We start from the raw sequence: 14,566 nt of genomic DNA, 5'->3' as shown, positions 1-14,566 counted from the left end.
GTAGACATGCTCTCTTCAGAACAAAATACCCCCTCAGCACCACGTTTGGAATGTAGCCTAATCTAATATTCCTTATTTTATTTGTGTTTTTCAATGAACGTTCAACACATTATCTTCTAATTTTTGGTTTCACAAAACAAGTCATACATAGCGAACGCGGCACTCACATTATGAGTGAATTAACATCAAGCTCCTGAGCTACAAAAGGTCACGTTGCAATATTTTTAGAAAATACAGATAGTAAGTTTTCTTAGAAGGAAAACTTATTTTAGTTCAATCAATAATAGTCAGTGGCGTATTTAGGGGGCTATTGGGCTCCAGCCATCACGAAATAAATTTGTTACTTCTTCGCATTTCACTTACAACAATAATCCTTCTCATCATTTCTAAGAATTTCATTGACTTTCCATTTTCTTATGCTCTTTGTTCAGACTAATACTATATTTTCAAATTCATCCTATATAAGAAATGCGTTTTTTTCTTTTTTTTTTGTCCATTCTACTCTTTCGTTTCTTTTCCCTAGTTGTTACTTTCTTTCGTTTCTTCTATCATAGTTTTGACCGTTGTTAGTTGTGATTCAATTCGGCCGTCGTCAGTAACACCAAAACTAAGAGGAGCTGATATGCGAAACTGGTGTTACACACGAACTTGTACGGATATCAACATAACGGGATTTTAGTTACTATAGCAAAGGAATATTTACAATGTTTAGTTATAAAGAAAGGTGAATGTTTGAATTAAAAAAAAATTAAGAGGGGGGAAATACGGCACGGGAAATTAGGTGGACGAAGAGGATACTTCCTTTTTCTTCTATGAATAGGATAAAAGGTTAGATTCGCTCCTAAATTTGTGTGTGTATCATATCACATAAGATTCACCAGTCTGCATATCTCGCCATTAAAACTACAAGGAGTTCAACTTCAACTTGTCTCAACATTTTCTTTCAGATAAAAATGTACACAGATAAAACGTAATATTTCTATTTTTTTCTGAAATGAAATCAGTACAAACATAAAACTTAATATTTCTATTTTTTTTCTGAAATGAAATCAATTAAGTTGAAACGAGATTACAAACATTCAACGTGTGTTTGCAGGAGCGTCATTTCAGGTTTTGTTTGGAGGGGGTAAGATCCTCTACCGAACATACAAGTATACGTTTTCTTCTAGTATATTAGTGGGGTTCGCGGTGGCTCAGTGGTAGAGCATTCATCTCCGGTGCTTGGAGTCCCTGGTTCAATCCCAGCTCGCGCCGTGTGGACTTTGTGGTAGACAAACACCGTGCTCGTGGGTTTTCTCGGGGTTCTACCGTTTCCTCCCACTTTCTTCATTCCACCATTTCATTCATTTCTCATCTTCATCGTCTCCTTCAGCCTCACCGGGACGTAAATCTCAAAGGTTTCATTTCCTAGTATATTAGTGTAGCTACAATCGATTAAAATATATTTAATTCTCAAACTAACGTGGGCAATTGTCCCCGTTCTGTACATAGTCCCGCGGAACAAAATCCCAAATAGTATAGTAATTAACATTTTGATGATAGTAATTAACATTTTTGTTAGTAGCCCTACTTTAAAAGTTCCTGGTTGCATGGGATAAATTTGACTTTTATGAAATTTTTAAAGTAATTTATTTGCAAGTATCCAATTCAATTTGTACAACTTCTGTATATAATCTTTCGTACAAAAGTTTATTTCGAATACTTCGCATTTTAAGCTGGAATAGTATGCCTAACGTAGAATACATACGGGAAAAACAAAACGATTTGACTATAGAGGACATAGAAAAAAGTGTAAATGGAATGTGGTTCCACATATTTTCTTGTATATACGATCTGGAGTTCTCTTGTGAGTCACAACTGTTGTTTTTCTTCACAAACGTACAAAACGCACCGTAGTATGTATAAAAGGTCACAATAAGCATTTAAAAAATAAAAAATAAAATAATGTATTGATTCTGAAACGCACTTTTCAACTAACAATTGCATTTCGCAATGCGAACTATAAAATTCTTATTGTTCGTAGAGATGTACTGTCAAAAATATCCCGCGCATATCGTTAACTTTGTTTTTGTGATTAATTCCAGATAGTCGTTGTGCAATACTATTCACAGAAGTCAAACCACGTAATCAGATAACTGGGTTCCTCGAAAACATCGTTCACATTCTTCTGAAGTAAAATGTAACTCCGAAGTAAGCTTACAGTATTTAGGAGTGTGCGTTCTGAGGATGCTGTTTAGACGCTGTTTCATCCGCAGAGATGATTGGTAAGTACTGTCTTTATTAGGTTATTAGTATATGAAATCAGTTACATGTATTCTTCAGAGTGTTCAATATGTTTCCCACTATTTTAGATGAGTTTGGCTTGTGAAAAAGTCCTTTATGTATATAGCTACTCTGTTTGTCCGTGTGTCCGTCCGAGAGACAATAAAATGAAATGAAATCTTGAGTTTTACGTCCCACGTTTATGCCGGTTAGGCTAAAGCAGACGGTGATGATGAGAAAGTCTTACTAGTACTAATTAAGTCTTTTCTAGGACCTTTGTAAAGTACTGAATGAATTTTTAAAAACTCAGCTTGAGATAATTATGGAATTAATTGAGATAATTATACAAATTAATGTGTAGATTATGCTTATATTTGAAATAAATGAAGTCTTTGACTTTTACGTCCCACGGTTATGATTTGTGGGCTAAAGGAGGTTGTGATGATGAGAAATGAATGAAATGGTGGAATGAAGAAAATGGGAGGAAACGGGAGAACCCCGAGAAAACCCACGAGCACGGTGTTTGTCCATCATAAGGTCCACACGGTGCGAGCTGGTATCGAACCAGGGATCCCAAGCACCGGAGGTGAACGCTCTACCAATGAGCCACCGCGACTCCCTCCGAGAGACAAAATCTTAAGAATTACTTGGTGGGTCTCCACCAATTTTGGCCAGATGCAGAGAGTCAAATTTGGCAGTCAAATTCTTTGATGGAGATAATAAATCCAGTTTAATTCCAAGATATAATCATCATCGTCATCATCTTAGGGATTCTGCTGTTATTGGCAGGTCAGTTGCGGCAACTGAGAAGCTTCCATGCTCCACGGTCTTTCGCTAACCTCTTTATCTTCACGTACAATTTTTCTGTTTTGATATCGTTCATCAATTGTAATCTCCTTCATTCTCTTCCTCTCTCTCCTACCACCATACCGTCTAGCACGTACTTCATGATACAGTTCCTTCTTATCCAATGCCCCAATCAGTTTCTTTTCCGCTTATCGCCCGCTCCATTCTCTATACTGCCTGTCAAATCACCAAAAATAACATAGAGATGACTATACGAATATTTTTCTGAATTCTGCCGCGTGGATGCAGCACTATGCGAGTGTTGTTAGTAAAATCTCATAGCGGAAAATACTTTGTGCGGTTCAGTGTTTTCGCAAATTAAAATGTATTACTATTGGATACCCTTTTCTAGGGTACGAAGAGGCATTTTAGAGTACGTTTGGGTATCATTTCACGAAATACCATCGAGCATCAACTACGGAAAATGGTTGTTTCTAAGAAGGGAAGTAACTGAATTCCTTAAGGCAGATCTGTTGATTGTAGGCAATTTTCTGTAAAAGAAGATTTTAAAGAAAATTGTAAAAATCGGAAGCTGAAACAAGACTCTATGTCAAATGTGTTCTCTGAATATTAGTAATGTTATAAACAAGACCATCTAGAAAGGGGAACTTTGATACCCCAAGAAGTGTTACTTTCGCCTTATTCAAGGACTACAACACTTTGTTGAGGGTGAAATACTGGATTTCAAGAAATTGGTAGGTTTACTAAGAAAGAAGAGTCATTATGACTTGCAAGTTTTGTGAAATGCACTTTGTTGAAATGTCACAGTGAAGAAACCACCAACTGTTAAGGGCGCCCATGTTGTGGTTTCCAGGGGGGGCTAAAAAAGCGACATTTCAAATATAGTTTCAAATTTTGCTGTAACTATTCTAAAAATTCAATTGGGTTTTCGATATTCCGAGCCTCCCGACTTTCCTCTAGGGGGCGAGCGCCCCACCTTGCTTCCCTGATGCCAACTGCTACTATCAGAAGTAACAGTGAGAATATTTGAGGCACCACAACTAACATATACAAAAGCACAAACAAGGTATCTTTATTTTCTTGCAAATTGAATAATTAGTGAAATGAAAACGTTGGAAGAAACCGAGTGCCCCGAGATAAAACCTGGACACCACCACAAATTTGGACAGGAATCGAACGAGAGATCCCACCCAAAAGAGATAAGCACTCTACCAGTAAGTCTCCGTGCTTTCCTGGAACAGAAAGAAGGAAAGAAAAAGCTAGCAATCTATAATAGGAAATGAGGGTTAAATAAAGCAGAATAAGTTTCTTGTTGCGTTGTTACAACGTTCGAACTTTTCCGATTCGATATGCATAGAAACAGACAAATTAAAGAAAACTAAAAGAAGTCGTTTTAATATTAAATCTAGTGGAATGTTAGTATTCAACACACTAAAACAATCAGTCAAATCACATACAAAAATAAGGCAACCAACTTAAAAATTTTACATTCCCGTGTAGTGGGACTAAACTTTTACATTGCCATGTACTGGTACAAAATTTTACATTCCCGTGTAGTGGGACTAAATTTTTACTACTTCTTGCACTGTGATTTAGAACTTGCAAGTCATGACAAGATTTGATTTTTCATTTCATTTTTATTCATGTATTCACTAATTTTCATATAACACAAAGCCGTTTGGTTGAAACTGAACAACAACAAGAAAAAATTAAAGAAAACAAGAATAAAAAAGTACAAAAAGAGAATGCTCACCTCCTAATTTACATTTTCTTCACTTGAGTTGTAAAGTTTCGTTTAAAAGTAATCAGTTGAGAATGCTTCAAGAATATTGACTGAACGAACTTAAAAGGGCTTTATACCAATTGTTCTATGTACTTTATTATTATGCTCATTCAAGAATTCTTGTGATATATCTATCCTTGAGTACTACATTTTGTTCACATGTTTTGTTTAAGAGTTCTGTTACAACGTTCTACGATATGTTGTTTTACGCAGACACATACTCAAAATGGAGGGTTCAAAATTGAAAAATTCGCAAAATATCATTTCTTTATGACACGGTTCCCGAGATATGGCTCCTTAAATCTCCCGAAATTGGAACTTTTTGGCCAATATCTGGGAAATCGTGGCCAGTTGGCCAGTGGCCACCGATTACTATTTGCTACCGAAATGTTCACCATCCTCTTATGTGTTGATCAACACTAATATCATCTCTCTATGACTTACGGTTCCCGAGATATGGCTCCTTAAATCTCCCGAAATCTGTACTTTTTTGGCCAATATCTCGGGAACGGTAAGAGTGACGTGAAAAATTCCATCACTTCTTTCAGATAGTTTTTGATACCCTATCGGATGGAGGGCTCAAAATTAAAAAATTCGCAAAAAACAGACACACATACACACACAGACATAGAGAATTGAGTAACGAACTTTTAAAGTTCGTTGAAAATGTTAATATTTCCTGAAACTGTATTGTAATAAGGCGCCAGTCCGTAAAACAAGGAGTGCTTAGTAATAATAACCTACGAGTATCGTAAGTAAGCAAATTTAGAGAACGAGTTCACCCCTTATGAACACGAATGTTAATCTCCGACAATAAGTATTCGGAATCAATTTTACTATTGATAATTTTATACGGAGTGTTTCAAATTTTGTTACAATATTTGGGTAATAAGATTCCTCATATCAAAATAAGAAAAAAGTTCATATAGACCTGTGGTCGGAAGTGCATTGATTCGTAGTTATAGAGTGCAAAATACGTAAAAAAAAAAAAAAAAAAAAAAAACAATTTGAAGGTCCATAGTTAAACTACTATAGAACCAACTGTAGTCGGGTCAAGATATCATTCAGGAACTAAACATTGTTCGGCCTAAGCTCTAAACTGCGACAAACAAAGCCACGTGAAACTAAATCTCGCTGATTTGCTGTTGTCCTACCAACGCTTGTACTCCTCCGCAAAATAGTTCATGTGATTGCATTATTACTTTCACTATGAAGCTTCATATAAAACTGCTATATTATTATAAATGACTAAAATATAATACGGATTATCTATTAATAATGCAATCGAGTGTGTCTAATGAAACAATAGAAATAAACACTAAGCATGCCAGTAATTATGGCGCCAATTCAAATGTGAAGGCGTGTTCTGCTTTTAAAGTCTGAAAGATGGCTGTAATGAATCCCGGTTCCGCGAGTGTCGTGGTAAAACACGAACAAGGAAAACCTTTACTCACTAAGCAACAATTGTTTACGAGCGAAATTCAATTTTTTAAATCTTCCGAGTTGTTTCTTTTCTTTTCTGCTGTTGCTTTAAGTATCTGGACAACACGAGACAGTATTGTCAAAATGCACGTGTATAATTTGCCGCTCCCCGTGGAAAATGGGAGTGATTCATCACTAGCCAATCGTATTTGTGACAAGCGGAAGGATACAAATATTTTGTTTATCGGAGTTTAGAGCTTACGCTGAACAGGGAATAGTATGTGTACTATCCAAATATCTATCTTTCAAGTCTCCGGTACTTACACAATCATTTTAAGAGAGGCTGTTTGGGAGTACTTGACCACTCTCCACCTACCTCTTTAAAAATTGGTGTGGAAGTACAGGACCATTCTTAAACTTGGATATTTGGATAGTTCACATATTAGTTCCTCAGTGATGCCTTGACCCGACTACGATAGGTCCCATAGTTGTGGAGCTATGATCACTTATTTCACGTTTTCGGCACCCTATAACTCCCAAACTATGCACTTTTGGGCACAGATCCATATGAACTTTTTTCCTATATTGATGTGTAGAATTTGTTTCCAAATCATTCTGATACATTTTTGTAACACCCTGTGTAGGTAAAGTAAATCATCATCAGCGAATTGGTTTAATTTTAGGTTTATCGTCCCCTTCAGCAGCGAGACTATATGAGACGTGGACCACCGGGTTAAAGTGGGATGCGAACCACATGAGCTTCATCTGGGAATCGAAACCAGCTCTCTCACGCCACAGGCATACAGCCTAACCAGTTAGCCACGAGGGTGCTCTAAAGCTAATGTTATGTAAACAATATTCACTGTAACATTCATTTTCAAGTACTTTTTCTATGAAAACTTTATCATAGAATTTTCTTTTGTCTGCAAGTGCCTCTAAATTCCAAAAGTTATTTGAGTGCTCATAAAAGTCAATCCATCTGGTCCAAAGATGGTGAAAATGGTTGCTCGACCATCTCCGAAAATTATAACAATTTGCGTGTGACGAACCGTGTGTATTGGAAAATCAATAACATCATTTACGTTGTCATATGTACAAGTGTTCTTGAATGGCGGCCATCTTTGTTGTCGGTGGAATGCCAATTTTTGCATTTGCAAGCATTTACGAAAACTACAGTTGCTCAGGACATACGAATCAGACGAACGCCAAACAAGAACGAATGTTTACAGGAGAGACTGAGGTACACCAAGAATATAAACTTTTGCATCTAAATGTATATTCAGGGTTGCAAACCAATACAGGAAATCACCAGAAAAAGTAAAGAAAATTACACTTTTAAAGGGGCTGTATTTTGGAATAGCATAAAGCGGGGGATCATAAGTTTTGTGCTGAATACTATCGCATGTAAAGTGTCTGCAGAAATATCCACAGGTATGATACTACTGGCACCATATATTTATGGGGGTTCGAAAGTTGAAGTTTGTGATTTTGATGCCATTTTGGGGCGTAATATCTCAGGAGGGCAAAGTGCTAAAAATTGCTGCTTAGGGCACAAAGTAATTCTGTAGGCCTATGTGAACTAACTATTGCAGAAATATCGTGACTGATATTACATGGAGAAAAAAGTGAGGACATGGTAGAAACGAGAAGAAAGCATTAGCGTGACGATGGCCGAAACCCGGAAAAATTTAAATATTTGGATATGTTTCATGCTACATCTTAAAAACTACGCATGGTTCAGCAATTAGGACCGCTTTTGTTTGTGTTCAGTTGTGCAAAAGCACGCGAGTGGCGTTTGGCTCATCTTTCTAGCTCCACGATCATTGCCACATCTATATAATTAAAGGGGTTAGCTACCCGTTGTACCCACGACACCCATTGTCGAACTGGACCGCGATATTAAGGCACTTAATGTATAGGCAAAGTATCATTGAAATCCAATCACGGAAGTTAATATGTTTACAAGGCTGCGTTACATCTATCCTAACTATATATAAAACTACATGAACTGCATAAAATAAAAGGGTACTTCCGGTTGACATGGAAAGGTGAAATTTAATATAATTGTAGCTTTCAGGTACTAACTCACAGGAAAATTCCGAAAAGTTAATATTTTTATTTTTATTCGGTCTAAAGGGGGGATGAAAAATTCTCTATGTTAATTCAATGGGCCCTTTTTTGGACTTATAATGTGACATTTTAGTACTTGATATTGGAATAAAAATTTGAAATTCGATATCCTTGTACGTTTTTGCTAGGGTTACCTAGATAAATCACCAAAAATAAAAAAAATCGACAGTAAAGAGATTTTATGGGGAGCAGAAAAATCTTCGCAATATTACCCTAACAGCACAAGATGTGCTAGGCATGTGCCATTTAGGTGTCCCAGCTACATTTTAGGTACCCGACACTTGGCACATATGATATTTATTTGCAAAGTATGTACTTCAGCTATTTACAGTTTTAGGTACTTGTTACACCTAATTGATATTTGCAACTATGTACCACAAGTATAGCATTTATATACCTGGCTCAGTTTCGCACTCTAACAGTCATTTGTTTTTATGTTGTCACTTGGGACATATATCTGTCATGTTCTAGGTACGTCCTTTAGGCATATACTGTTTCAGATACCCTAAAAGCACAAGATGTGTGTGGCATTCGCCATTTATGAATTCTAAATTCATCTCCCACATTTGATGCATTTGTTGCTTCTTTTTCTAAGGGATTATGTACTAGAAGCAACAAAGGCATCAACTTTATTAGATGGCAACTGTCGCCGATCATTTGAAAGTGAATATGGAAGAAAGTAAATAGACACTCGTAATTTTGTTATAAAATTACATGGTGAGCAGATTTTATCTGATCCCAAACGGTTATCGTAGAATACACCCGGTTAAAGGAGTACTCTGATTAGCAAAATTCAAACGACCTCAATAATTTATCCCTCTACAAGCCATAATGTCTTCATCGCCTCTGTGACCAAGTCGGAAGAGCACGCGGTTACGTTGGTGGTTCGCGCCTACCGCGGAGTACATTCTTTTTACTTGTTTTTTAGACTCACCTTAATGTAAACACATTACGCATATAGGCGATTTAACACATTTTGGGGGAGTAATTTTGTGGTTCATTGACGCTTACGGCATGGGGGAACATACCTAGAACATATTAGGCACGTTCCCCAGGTACATATCAGACATGTGCCTAGGGGCGGACATAGACTATGACTATGACTTGCAATTCATGTGATTTCTCTCTCAGAGGTACATAAGGCACATACTCGACACATTCTCATGCACCTGAGGAAACATGATAGTCATATGCCTGCTATGTAATTGTGCTGTTAAGGTATTTATATGGGATATCTTCTACACCCCAAAATGTTTAGGAACTCCCGGGAGGATTGGAATGATAAAATTTGGCATGATTGTAGACCTCCGGGACTACCCTACAGAAAAATTGCCAAAAGTGAATATTTTTAGTTTTTAAGAGGCCTAAAGGGTGAATGAAGTAATTCCCATGTTATTTAAAAGTATGTTTTCTTGTGATACAAAAGCTTATCTTTTAGATAGTTGAAATACGAAAAGAAACTTGAAATTTGGTAGAATTGTAGGTTTTAGAGGTTCGAGATCGTAGCCCGAGCAAACGCATGGGTCTAGGGGCGGAGCTCCCAGCTAGCCAAAGGTTTATGTTTCCTATATAACTTAATTTTGTGAACATATTAAATTCGGTAACTGGGAATTGGATTTCAATGATACTTTGCTTATACATTAAGTGCCTTAATACCGCGGTCCAGTTCGATGATAAGTGTCATGGGTACAAGGGGTAGCTAATCCCCTTACCTTAATGTAAACACATTACGCATATAAGCGATATAACATATTTTGGGGGAGTAATTTTTTTGGTTCATTGACGCTTACGGCATGGGGAACATACCTAGAACATATTAGGCACGTTTCCCAGGTACGTGTCAGGCATGGGCCTAGGGGCGGACATAGACTGTGGCTATCACTTGCCATCCATGTGATTTCTTTCTCAGAAGTATATAAGGCACATACTGGACACGTTCCTATGTAGATGAGGGAACATGATAGGCATATGCCTGCTATGTAATTGTGGTGTTGGGGCTGCTCTGGACCAGTTCGTATGGATTGACTCATAACTATTAGAATAAAAGTTCATTCTCATTTTAACAATAATCTAATAAAACATTTTTGTACAGATTCAATTCTGTTTCTCAAAGTTTTAGAAATACTGTTCCATATTACAGACTCAAATTTTAGTGTAAGTCTAACAAGTAATTTGTATAAATGCACATATGTTCTGAAAAGCAGGCCATTGTTTAAAAATAGAACCTGTTGTCCTTCTAACTCCTTGTATAATAGGATTCATATGGTGTCAAAATTTTAACTGTCTATCAAACGTGATTCCCAGATCCTGCATATTGTCTGCTTATTATATTTTCACTCCATCAAATTTATATTTACTAACGGAGCTCCTTCGTGGCTAAGCGGTCAGCGTACACCCTTTGGCGTGGGAGATTCGGGTTCGATTCCCGGTGGGAGCTAATGTGGTTCGGATTCCACGTTAATCAGTAGGTCCACGTCTCATGTGGCCTCGCTGCTGAACGAGACGATAAACCCAAAATCAACTCATTTATTTTTACTAACGTAATATTGTGTTTTATTTGTGCAAGGTATGTTCAAAGAGTATCGAACCTATGGTTGGCAAAAATACATTTATTGATTTGTAGATCCGAAACATTAATTCCCTTCAAAGTAGTCTCGTTGGTAATGAACACATTTCTCTCAGCGCGACCGCCATTGTTGAAAACCTTCTGGAATGCAGTTTTTGGAATGACGAGCAACCTGCCGTTGCATTCCGCACGATGTCTTCTCTTCACTCAAATCGATTATCTTTTAGTAGCATTTTCATCTTGGGAAATAACCAAAAGACACATGCAGCTACGTATGTCGGGTGAGCAGGAAGCCTGACGACACATATGAATGTTCTGTTTGGCGATGAAAGCCTGAATCAAATTTCGCGGGCACACTCCTCATGCGCAAATTCTGCTTCAAAATAGAATGTACCGATCCGATTGAATGGTTTCCACTTGGGTATCTCTACGCTTTTGACAAAATTTGATGCAATATCGCTGTTCAAGTTTTTCTGTCATTTTATAAAAAACGTAAATCCGACGACCGCTCACTATACGTTTTCACTTGTTGGCCGACTGACACCAACTGACTCTTTATGCGGGCGCGAAAGAAATATCATGACTGTGCACGAGTGTCCCCTCTACATCTACACAGAAGAAAGTCTCCCAAGAAAGCAAGATGCCATATTTTTTGAATTCACCTCGTATATCTCATAATGTTTTTGAATAATAATAATTTATTTATACTTAATAATTTTTGTAAAAAAAATAATTTGTAAATTATTTGATTTCCAATCACATAAAAATCTTGAATAACAATAGAAAAGTCAAAATACTCATATCAAGAACGTAAATTCGTTCAAGCTCAATTGTAAATACACATTACAAGTTAATCTTATCCATAATGTTACAATGTATTTCGGTCAGTAGCTTGCCTCTCCCCTTTGCTTGCTCTTCACGCTCTCCGAGGGAGTAACTTGCCCTAGGTTGGAAACCTCTGTGTTAGTCTAACCGTCTTTCTTTGAGCTACGATCGAGACCTTGTTATGGCAATAATGGAACGGATGTTATTTAAACGTATTAAGAAAAAATGTTTAATTATATTAACGTATTGAGTTTATGATTAGTCAGCATCAGAATACATACAGAAATTTACCTAGATGTAAAAAAAATGAAATGAAATCTTTGAGTTTAACGTCCCACGTTTATACCCTTTAGGCTAAGGGAGACGGGTGATTAAGGCAAGTGAGTGATAATGGAAAACATCGGTGGAATGAGAATGTAGGAGGAAACGGTAGTACTCCGAAAAAATCCACGGACACAATGTTGTCCAACACAAACTTACTTGGACGGGGATCGAACCAGGGACCCCACGCAGCAGAGGTAAGCGCTGTAACACTCAGACACCGTGCTCCTCCCCCTATTGTAGTCATGTACGAGGGCTCTTGTGCCCATCTAATCTAATCTAATATAATATAACATAAATAAAATAAAGAGTTTGTGTGTTTGTCTGTCTGTCTGTGTGCGGCCTGGGGACCAGACGAGTAGACCGAGAGTAACCAAATTTTGGTCACGGGTACCTTGGTCCGGGCCCCAACTCAAGACGAAGCGTTTTTTTTCAAAGTTCACACCAGGGGATATCAGGGGGGCATTTAGTAAAAAATGACCGATATTAGTGTCAAATTCAAAGTTTTCGAGGTCGCTGAGACCAGTGGTGAAACTCCGAGCGCATTAACTTCCAAATTCACCCCATTCGACTGCGGGCCTGGGCCATCGGGTGGGGGTGGGGGGGAGGATACCGAGGCATGTAAAAATAATCCAATATTAGTATCAAACTCATAGTTTTCGCAGTCGCTGAGATTAATGGTGAAACTCTGATCGCATTAACTTCCAAATTCACTCCATTCGGCTGCGGGCCTGGAGTCACCGGGGGGAGGGACTACCGGGACATGTAAAACAAATCCAAAATGGCTGATATTAATATCAAATTCATAGTTTCCGCGATCACTGAGATCAATGGCGATACTTCCATTAGCGATGACTTGCAAATTCAGCTACCATTGTATGCGGGTCGGGGGCCACCTGCATTGGAGGGGGTTCCCAAGTTATGTAAAAATCATCCAAAATGACCGATATTAGTGTCAAATCCATAGTTTTGGCGGTAGCTGAGATGAATGGTGATAGTCCCACATACGTTGATTTCCAAATATAGCCCCCATGCGAGAATGGGTATTTTCAGCTAGTTATAAATATTTTAAATGGAAAATAATGAAAAATATGTTATTCTACATTTGAATATTATATCATAGAAATTTTCACTGGTGATTTTAGAATTCGTAAACAAAAGGTACGATAAGCCCCTCTCATGTTTATACAGAATGAAAATCGATTACACAGTTTCACATATGATTTTATATATTACAATACCTTTACCAAACGACTTGACTACTGTAAGAGCAAACCTACTTTATGCAAGGGCGTAACCTATTATTTGTTCACATGGAATTTCAATAATTTTATTATTATTATTATTATTATTATTATTATTATTATTATTATTATTATTATTATTAATATTATTATTATTATTTTACTTGCTGTGATACATTGATAGTTTGTATAATAAAATTTGCTCGTTGATTTCTCGTCTATACACTGTAAAAAATCGTTGTGTTATTTCAACGACATGCCTATGTGTTTAACACGATTGTGTTAAAATATAACACACACAAGTGGTTAGAATAACTCACTCTCCATTTGGAGTTGTGTGTCAAATGCCGGTAGTTGAAATGACACTCAACCTGTGTGTTAAATTAACACAAGCGTAGAATCTTCGGTGTTGTTTTCTGCGTGATTGCCAAATATGTTGGGCATTTAATTATAAAGGCTTATGAATTGAAGCTACAGACATACACAGTAGAAAGAAATACTTAAACAAATCCAGGTATACGCAAAATTTCATCTCCCACATTGGATTTTCTAAGCAATTGTGTACTAGAAGCAACAAACGCATCAACTTTATTAGATGGCAACTGTCGCCGATCATTTGAAAGTGAATATGGAAGAACTATAAAATAAAGTAAATAGACAGCCGTCATTTTGTTATAAAATTACATGGTGAGCAGATTTTATCTTATCCCGAACGGTTATCGTCGAATATACGGGGCTTAAAGGAGCACTCTGATTAGCCAAATTGAAAAGACCTCAACAATTTATCCCTCTACAAGCGACGTTTTCCTCATTACCTCCATGGCCAAGTCGGAAGAGCACGCGGCTTGTAATCGAAAGGTTGGTGGTTCGTGCTCTCCACCCGCCACTGGAATAAATTTATTTTACTTGTTTAAAGTGTTTTTTTAGACTCAGCATAATGTAAACACATTACGCATATAGGCGATTTAACACATTTTGAGGGAGTAATTTGTGGTTCTTTAACGCTTACGGCACGGCTCAACACCGGTTGTGTGTTAAAGACGTAACACACCCCCTGTGTTAAACGCCAACACCGCGGGGTATGTGTTAAACTAACACAGTATAGTGGTAGTCACGCTGGAACCACTGCCTTGTGTTAAAATTGAGTTGAATTGACACAATAATTTTTTACTGTGTAGAATGTACGTATTATATAAACTTTTCTCC

At 37.3% G+C, this 14,566-nt stretch overlaps 1 long non-coding RNA gene across 1 annotated transcript in view; it reads left to right on the top strand.

Annotated features, from left to right (window-relative positions):
- Positions 1 to 2,179: 2,179 nt before the first annotated feature.
- Positions 2,180 to 14,566, top strand: part of LOC145660703 (uncharacterized) — a 151,292-nt gene continuing 138,905 nt past the window's right edge. Inside the window, exon 1 of the long non-coding RNA XR_014126864.1 lies at positions 2,180 to 2,264. This is a non-coding gene — a long non-coding RNA (uncharacterized LOC145660703). The remainder of the gene's footprint in view (positions 2,265 to 14,566) is intronic.

The sequence above is a fragment of the Thermobia domestica genome, chromosome 9, assembly GCF_964235325.1.
Source record: "Thermobia domestica chromosome 9, izTheDome1.hap1.1, whole genome shotgun sequence".
NCBI lineage: Eukaryota > Metazoa > Arthropoda > Insecta > Zygentoma > Lepismatidae > Thermobia > Thermobia domestica.
The sequence above is the reverse complement of the archived record's forward strand: the minus strand, read 5'-3'. Positions and strand labels throughout refer to the sequence as shown.